Source organism: Musca vetustissima, unplaced genomic scaffold (assembly GCF_032173495.1).
Source record: "Musca vetustissima isolate MV318-11 ecotype Yass unplaced genomic scaffold, APGP_CSIRO_Mvet_v1 utg31086, whole genome shotgun sequence".
Classification (NCBI taxonomy): domain Eukaryota; kingdom Metazoa; phylum Arthropoda; class Insecta; order Diptera; family Muscidae; genus Musca; species Musca vetustissima.
The window spans coordinates 65276-74626 of record NW_026882799.1 but is presented as its reverse complement, the minus strand read 5'-3'; positions in this window follow the sequence as shown (position 1 = coordinate 74626).

Genomic DNA, 9351 nt, shown 5'->3' with positions numbered 1-9351 from the left:
AAAAAAAAAAAAAAAAAAAATACACACACACTTCAAATTTTCAAAATGATTATTATTATTATGATTTTTCATTAAATAGAAAATTGTTTTTAAGTATGTCTAGTACGTACGTTCGTTCATTTTGATATAAATAATTGGTTTTATTGTCCATATGCATTTGTGGTTATAATTTTCAGTTGTTGTTGTTGTTATTATTATCATATTGCATTATTATGCAATTTATATATGTATTGGAGTATTTTATATAAATGACATTTTAAATGGAATTTGTGTAAAAATAAATTTTCGATATTTTTATTGGTGTCGATGACATTGTTGTTGTTGCTGCTGCTGCTGTTACTGCCGTTGGTTAAATTATGATGTGGTTATCATATTACGTTACGTAACAAAAAGTAACATGATTATCATTTGAAACCAATACTTGATAATTTAGCAAAACTGGAAACAACCACTCAAACCAATAAATGAATTTTTGAATATGTAACTGTGTTTCGAATTAAGTGTTGAAATTATTAGGTAGAAAGTGAAAATGGGTTAAGTAGAAAATTAACAAAAAAAAAAAAAAAATAAAAATAAAATAAAAAAACTATCCCCAACCCGGGGCATAAAGAACTCTGAAGTCAGTCAAACAATCCGCTGCCTATTTGTAGGTGAAGATTTAAAAATGTATTTTTCAGGGTCTACTAAGGCGAGAATGTTTTAAAAATGTTTTTCAAATTGTAATCCTAGTAGTGCATTTTTATACCCTTCACCACACTGTGGTACAGGGTATTATGTCTTCGTGCATATGTTTGTAACAGACAAAAGGAAACGAGATAGACCCATAGTTACTTGTGAGAATATGCATAGAATCACTTTCTGAGTCGATTTACGCATGTCCGTCTGTCGATGTTAAATTGTAAACAACGTACATGTCGCATTTTTAATCCGATTTGGATGAAATTTGGCGCAAATCACTTATTTGGCCCAAGGACGAACCCTATTGAAATTGGTGAAAATCGGTTCAGATTTGGATATAGCTCCCATATATATTTTCGTCCGATTTTATGTAAGTAGTGCACTATAGTCCCTATATATTCTTCGATTTTCACGAAATTTGGCATGGCGTTCTAAATTAAGTGTAAAATGATGTGTGCTAAGTTTCGAGAAAATCGGTTCAGATTCAGATATAGCTTCCATATAAATTTTCGTCCGATTTTATGTAAATGTGGCACCAACGTCCCTATATTTCTTTCGATTTTCAAGAAATTTGGCACAACGTTCTGAATTAAGTCTAGAACGATGTGTGTTAAGTTTCGTGAAAATCGCTTCAGATTTAGATATAGCTCCCATATATATTTTCGTCCGATTTTATGTAAATAGTGCATCAAAGTCCCTTTATATCCTTCGATTTGCAGGAAATTTGGCACAGCGCTCTGAACTAAGTCTAGAAAGATGTGTGCTAAGTTTCGTGAAAATCGGTTCAGATTTAGATATAGCTCCCATATATATTTTCGTCCGATTTAAGGTAAATAGAGCACCAAAGACACTATATATGCATCGATTTACACGAAAGTTGGCATAGCGCACTGAATTATGTAAAGAATGACGAGTAGGGAGTTTCCGCAAAATCGGTTCAGATTTAGATATAGCTCCCATATATAGTTTTGTCCGCTTTTATGTAAATGGTGCACGGAAGTCACTATATATCCTTCGATTTGCACGAAATTTGGCATGGCATACTTAATTATGTCCAGAATGATGTGTGTTAAATTTCGTGAAAATCGGTTCGGATGTAGATATAGTTCCCATATATATTTTCGTCCGATTTTATGTAAATGGGGCACAAAGGTCCCTATATATCTTTCGATTTGCACGAAATATGGTATAAGGCACTGAATTGAGTCTTAAATGATAAGTTTTGTGAAAATCGGTTCAGATATAGATATAACTCCCATATATATTTTCGTCAGATTTAATGTAGATGGTGCACCAAAGCCTCTACATATCTTTCGATTTGCACAAAATTTGGTATAGGGCACTGAATTGAGTCTAGAATTACATATATTAAGTTTCGTGAAAATCAATTCAGATTTAAATATAGCTCCCATATATATTTTCGTCCGATTTTATATTAGTAGTGCACTATAGTCCCTATATATTCTTCGATTTTCACGAAATTTGGCAAAACGTTCTGAATTAAGTCTAGAATGATGTGTATAAAATTTTAGAAAAATGTTACCCTCTTGTATGTACCCATAGTGGTGAAGGGTATCATATAGTCGGCCACGTCCGACTTTTGAACTTTCCTTACTGGTTTTAGGCTGGGATTTTTTAAAAATATTTTTTCAAGGCGAACTTGTTGGTTTGGATTTCTCAAAAATATTTTTCAAGATTTGTTAAGGTTAATTTTTTAATGTCTACTTCTAGGCGTGGATTATTCAAAAATAATTCGGCAATGCCTACTTGCAGGCCTACTGGAAATTTTAATTTTCTAATACTTTAAATTAAATTTATCACATATTCCGAATCATCGGCCCATACAGTTAGACAATCCTACACATATTCATAATATAAAAATAAAATTGTAATACAACATTTCAAAACTAATTGTTACCAAAAATGAGCCGCTTTCTGGTTTTATTTTCTATTTCGATTCTATTTGTCTAGAAAATTGAGTTTGTGTTTAAATCGAAATCAAACTAATTATATTTTATGATGATAACATCATGCTGATGATGGTGATTATCTATTGCAAGAAAGGGCAACTCAATTTTATTTTGTTTGTGGTCAGATGGTTGTTTGAATAAACTCAATAGTTATGTTAAATAATTGGAAAGATAAATTGCAGGTTAAAGGAATTTTGAAATGTTGTTTATTTATAGTACTTTAAAGAAAATGTAATATATTTGGAAAAAAAATGACTAATTTTAAGGTGTTGATAAAGCAGGAGTTTAAGTAAAAAATGAGGATTTTTTTGTTATTCAATATTTTATTTGTATATCGTATATCGACATATTTTTTTAACCTTCTTTTTAGTATTTGGTTGTAAAATATGTCGCAATAATAATGTAAATCTCTTACATTTGCTTCCCATCTCCTTTTAAGTCCCTTATTGATTTCAAAAAGCGATGTCTTTTATTTAAAATTGAGTTATATTGTTAGTTTTCATTAACAAAACTCAAATTTGTTTATTATTTTTCTTCCAACAAAAATTAATTCCTCATCCGCTAGGCTTTTGGAAAGCCATTTGGGTTTTAATTTTTTTATTAAAAAATTTATTATTTTTGTCAAATTTCAAAAAGCGATGTGAAGAACGTGTCTGAAAATTTTTATCCTGAGGTCCGAAATATATTGAAATATATTTGGGATCTTTGTTTATTACTTCCGTTGTAAAATATGTCACAATATTAATGTAAACCCCTTTCATTTCCTTCCCATTGCCTTCTTTTGCTTTTGAAGCCCCTTATTGCGTATGAGTATTGTCACAATGTATACGCCCTATGGTCCATTATTTGAAATTGAGTTATATTGTTAGGTTTTTTATTAACAAAACTCAATTTTTTATTATTTTTTCTTCCAACGAGAATTAATTCCTCATCCTCTGGGCCATTCGGGTTTTAATTTTTATTAAGAAGTAACTCTTTTGTTTGCTTTTCCCCACACATTGAAGCAAACACATATAACCCTCCATATTATCCCAGCTACCGTATTTTTTAATTTTCCAACCTCCATTCCGTATGCTGCTACTAGCTATTATTGTCATCTATTTTTTTTCTTTCAAAACTTACAAAGTTTACTTAACGTTTGTAATAAGATTTCAGATTTTAATATGACAAAAATACATTGTCGTATACATCGTTCGCATAAAAAGAAAATTGGGAATAGTCATTTTCTTTTCACATAACTCTCTCTCTCTCTACCGGAGAATGGAGTTTCGAAGTTTACTTTACGTAAAGCTTTATTCTGATAATAAAACCTTTTCTTGGCTGATTTTTTTTTCATCGTCTTTGCGAAAACATAAATAGCTTCTAGCTAATGTTAGTAGCTTCATTACGAATTTATGTATGTATTTTGTTTGCTTGGTTGGTTGGATGGCTTGAATTTGTTGCAATGGCTCCATAGCCAGATATTCAGTGCTGGGCTGGCACTAAGAAGCCTTGGTTGCCTTTGGTTCCAGCGGAAATATAAGATAATGTTTTCTTTTGCTTATTTTCGAGTTCGCTTTTGTAATTTTTCCTACAACCCAAGGGGCTTAGCAAAAGAAATTTGTCATAATAGAGAGGAAAATCTTAATGCAATTTGACAATATTCGGAGGGGTGGTTGCTCAACTATTTTATTAAATAATAACACTGTGCGACAAATTTCATTTTTTTTTGGATAATTACCGGGAAATTCCAACGGATTTTGAAAGAGGAGCTAAATAAATCCAAAGTTTGTGCACACATCATTCTAGGATATATAGGCTGTGCAAAATTTACATAAATCGAAGGATATATAGTATATATGGGAGCTATATAAAATCGGACGAAAATATATATGGGAACCGATTTTTACGAAATTTAACACACATCTTTCTGGACTTAATTCAGTACGCTGTGCAAAATTTCGTGCAAATCGAAGGATATATAGGGACATTGGTGCACCATTTACATAAAATCGGACGAAAATATATATGGGAGCTATATCTAAATCTGAACCGATTTTCACGAAATTTAACACACATCTTTCTAGACTTAATTCAGTACGCTGTGCAAAATTTCGTGCAAATGGGAGGATATGTAGGAACTTTGGTGCACTAGTTACCTTAAATCGGACGACAATATATTTGGGAGCAATATCTAAATCTGAACCGATTTTCACGAAATTCAACAAACATCTTTCTAGACTTAATTCAGTACGCTAAGCCAAATTTCGTGCAAATCGAAGGATATATAGGGACTTTGGTGGACTAGTTACGTTAAATCGGACGAAAATATATATGGGAGCTATATCTAAATCTGAACCGATTTTTATGAAATTCAACACACATCTTTCTAGACTTAATTCAGTACGATATGTCAAATTTCGGGCAAATCGAAGGATACATAGGGACTTTGGTGCACTATTCACCTTAAATCGGACGAAAATATATATGGGGACTATATCTAAATCTGAACCGATTTTTCCCAATTTCAATAGGGTTCATCCTTGGGCCGAATAAGTGACCTGTGCCAAATTTCATCTAATTCGGATTATAAATGCGACCTGTACTTTGTTTACAATTTAACATAGACAGACGGACGGACATGCATAAATCGACTTAAACAATGATTCTATGCATATCCTCAAAGGAACCAAGTGTCTATCTCGTTTCCTTTTGCCTGTTACAACCATATGCACAAAGACATAATACCCTGTACCACAGTGTGATGAAGGGTAGGTATACAAATGTCAAAATTATTAAATTTTGTGTCAGTGACAGTTGATTGAAATTGAAATAATTTACCTTGAATGAAAAATGTTAGGTTAGGATGTAGTTAACCCATTGCGACTTACATTTTCATGTCCAAACATTAAAAAAGATTTAATTCGGAAATATCTGCAAAATTTCAAATTATGGCCAGAGGTACATGAAAGCAGTCTTCAGAAATATTATTGTACCAAAAAAAAAAAAATCCCCATTAAAATACTAAAAAGCCCAAACCCATAAAATTCAGCCCTACTTAATAATCGCATTTCCGAAAAATGGCAATAAAAACTACAACTTATTATCATTTCAACACCCACACACAAATACATTTTTCAATTCCCTGTGGAACAATTATGCCTGCAGGCAGGACAATAATATTACCACAAACACCCATATCCAATACTAAATAATAGCCATCGACACACACACACACACTCACACACATCGGAATAAAAGTTGTAGTTATTATCGGTTATTGTTGTAGTTGATTGTTTGGCCAGTATTATGGCTTTAATGCGATTGTAACCCTCGCCATAACCTTTTGTGCCCCGACATACTTCGTCCTCGTCGTCGAAGAAATTTCCAATAAATAATAACAGCAACACCAGAATCATCATAACCCCATAACAATCCGTTGAGTTTGACCCAGGACATGCATGAAAGCCATAAAAAAGAAAAAAACAGCTTTGGTTTGTTGGATATTTATTTTTTCTATTTTAACAACAGGCGATAGAGACACTCTCTCTCCCCCTCTCCCTCTCTTACCTCATTTTTTGATATGTTGGCAAGTACATATTTCTTCTCGCCGTAATAAAAATAATGCTGTTGTTGTTTTTGGGTTTTGTTAGATGCAATAAAATAAAACTTGTGCGTAATAATAATCGTATCGAAATTACAAAACTATGATTTTGATCCTTTGTGAAAATAATCGACTCACAAAACTAGGATTTTGAATGGGAAGCAAAAGGAGGTGAGGAACATAGGGTCCTAATGTGCGATAAAAACTAAATTGCAGATATCCTAAGGCTAAACATATTTTTATAACCGAATATTAAGCACGAAAACTACGATATTCCGTTCACTAAGGCAAATAATTTAAATACAGCTTAGCTGAATTGAGAATTCAATAGGAAATATAATTCAGCTCTACTGAATTGTTTATTTCTAATTTCAAGCTCAGATAAATTAATGATTTCTCATTAGAAAGCTAATTCAGCTAAGTTATTATTATATTTTTTTTTTTTTTTTTTTGAAACCAAGGTGAAGTTTTCCATTTGAAACACAATATTCAGTTTTATTAAAATTCATTTAAAATTTATTTTTGAGTATTTTTTAAAATATTTTTTTTCGCTCTTCATTGTTTTCAATTTGTTTTGGTCGGATCATCCATTTATTTCGCATCCATCAATCATAATTGTCTGCAATGGTGTTGGGCGAAATATTATTTTCGTATTGTTGTTGTTATTGTTGCACTCTCTTGTTGATTTCGAACAAAACATATGCTGAGGTTGCATTAAAAAAGAGTGCCACAATGCAATGCCATTTGTTGACATCATCCATCATCACTTCAACCAAAAGTTGATTTTTTGGCACTTGGCGTATGTATGTGTGTGTGCTTTTCAATAACTGTAAATATTCTGATAAATTGAATTGCAGATTTCCTATGGAAACCTTAATTCAGCCAGGCTGAATTGAAGATTTCCTATGGAAACCTTAATTCAGCCAGGCTGAATTGAAGATTTCCAATAGAAACCTTAATTCAGCTGGGCTGAATTGAAGATTTCCTATAGAAACCTTAATTCAGCTGGGCTGAATTGAAGATTTCCTATAGAAACCTTAATTCAGCTGGACTGAATTGAAGATTTCCCATGGAAACCTTAATTCAGCTGTGCGGAATTGTAGATTTCCTATGGAAACCAATATTCAGCTTAGCTGAATTCAAGTTTTTATTAGAAAAATTCAATTCAGCCTAGCTGAGTTAATGTTTCCATAGGAGATCTTCAATTCAGCTTAGCTGAATAAGGTTTCCAGTTGAAAATCCTCAATTCAGCTTAGCTGAATTAGGTTTATAGTAGAAAATCTTCTATTCCGCTTAGCTAAATTAAGATTTTCCAAAGAAAATCTCCAATTCAGTCCAGCTGAATTATACTTTTTATGGCAAATATAGCTTTAAATAAAACAATTTTCAAATTTTATTTCAGAAAATTGAATAAAAAATCCTCCGCTTTTATTTCTTCACAAAGCTTCCTAGAAGGCCATTATTATTGTCCTCCGAATGTTTTTGTTTATGACCCAATTCCGCACTTCGTTCTATTTTCATTAGACAATAGCAGCAAAACTGAAAAAATGTCATTTGGAGAATATTTCATCTTTTTATGTTGACACTTCAGCTGTTTTTATTGTTGTTGTTGATGTTCTTCTTCTTCTTCTCCTTTTGTAAATTTTTTATTTCCTTTCAAAGGAAATTACAGTCCAGATTAAGGATGAATGTCATTTCTATTCTATTTTGATAAGCTGCCTAGGCTAGGCGTTTGGGACAATTGTTATTGTTCCAAAAAAAGAGAGTTAGAGATGGAGAGAGGCAATTATATTTTATGTTTAATTGTTATGATGGGAGATTTTGAGATTTTCTTCCCCCAGTGGTACCACAATGCGTATACATAGTGTCAGAATGTATACGCCACCATGTTCCAAATGTTTAAATTAAGGGAAAACTCTATGTTTAACTTTGAATTTGGCTATTATTACAATTGTATTGTCAACACTAATTCATGTTCCTTGCGAGACAATTGTGGCTTGGCATTGAAAAATAGCCCTGCTGCAAGCATCCTCCCACAGCAATCCGCCAAATGAAACTCAATATTTTCCAATTTCTCTAAAAAATCATTTGCCGAATCCAATCAGCAGCATAGATAGAAAATTTCTATAATAAACAAAATTTGAGCAATCTATTTTAACCACAATCAGTGGAAGCAGCAGGTCCCGCACCCTCTCCCTCAATACTCCAACCAACAACAACGATGACAATGGCACACACACACAAAACAGGAAACGGAAATCGATGTCATTCTTTAGTTTATTCGATTCATGGTTTCATTTATTTCAAATAAAAAGACAACAACGAAACAAAAGCAAACAAAAGAGGACAACAAAAACAACAATTGCAAAAAACACAGAAATAGAGGAAATAAATATGCTTTGACATTTCACCAGAGAATTGCGTGAGAGTAATGTGTCTGTGTACATGTAGTAGTGTGGTGATGTGTGTATGTACATGTAGTAGTGAAGTGATATGAGTGGGTGTGTTGGAGTGTATTCCAAGGATATCGTTTCAGTTTGTTTTTTGGTATTTCAATTGTTTTGCCATTGATTTGATAACGGGACAGCACAGGCACTCCCACACTGCCATCCGAAAATCTAGAGACCATTTTTTAGTTTTCCTTTTTTGTGAGAAGCTCCCAAAAAATTGTTGAGTTCCAAAATATAAATCGACATGATTATTTTTTGCAATATAAATTGTGCAAGGATTTTGTGTGTACTTTTGAGAAGAAAAAAAAAAAACAAACAACCCAAACATAACAAGATTCGTTTGGATTGTTCATCTTCAATGCCAGACATAGCCTTTGGGATTATTAAATTGCATTTCGTCCATGGCTAAATTGAATTGTTCATAAATGCTGGGCATTATTTTCAAAGTTAAGGAAGAAAAGACCCACAGCTATTAAATTCAGCTAAGCTGAATTCAAAATTTCCTTAAGAAATAAGGTATCCATAGGAAATTATCAATTCAGCCCAGCTGAATTAAGGTTTCCATAGAAAATCTTCAATTCAGCCCAGCTGAATTAAGGTTTCCATAGGAAATCTTCAATTCAGCCCAGCTAAATTAAGGTTTCCATAGGAAATCTTCAATTCAGCCCAG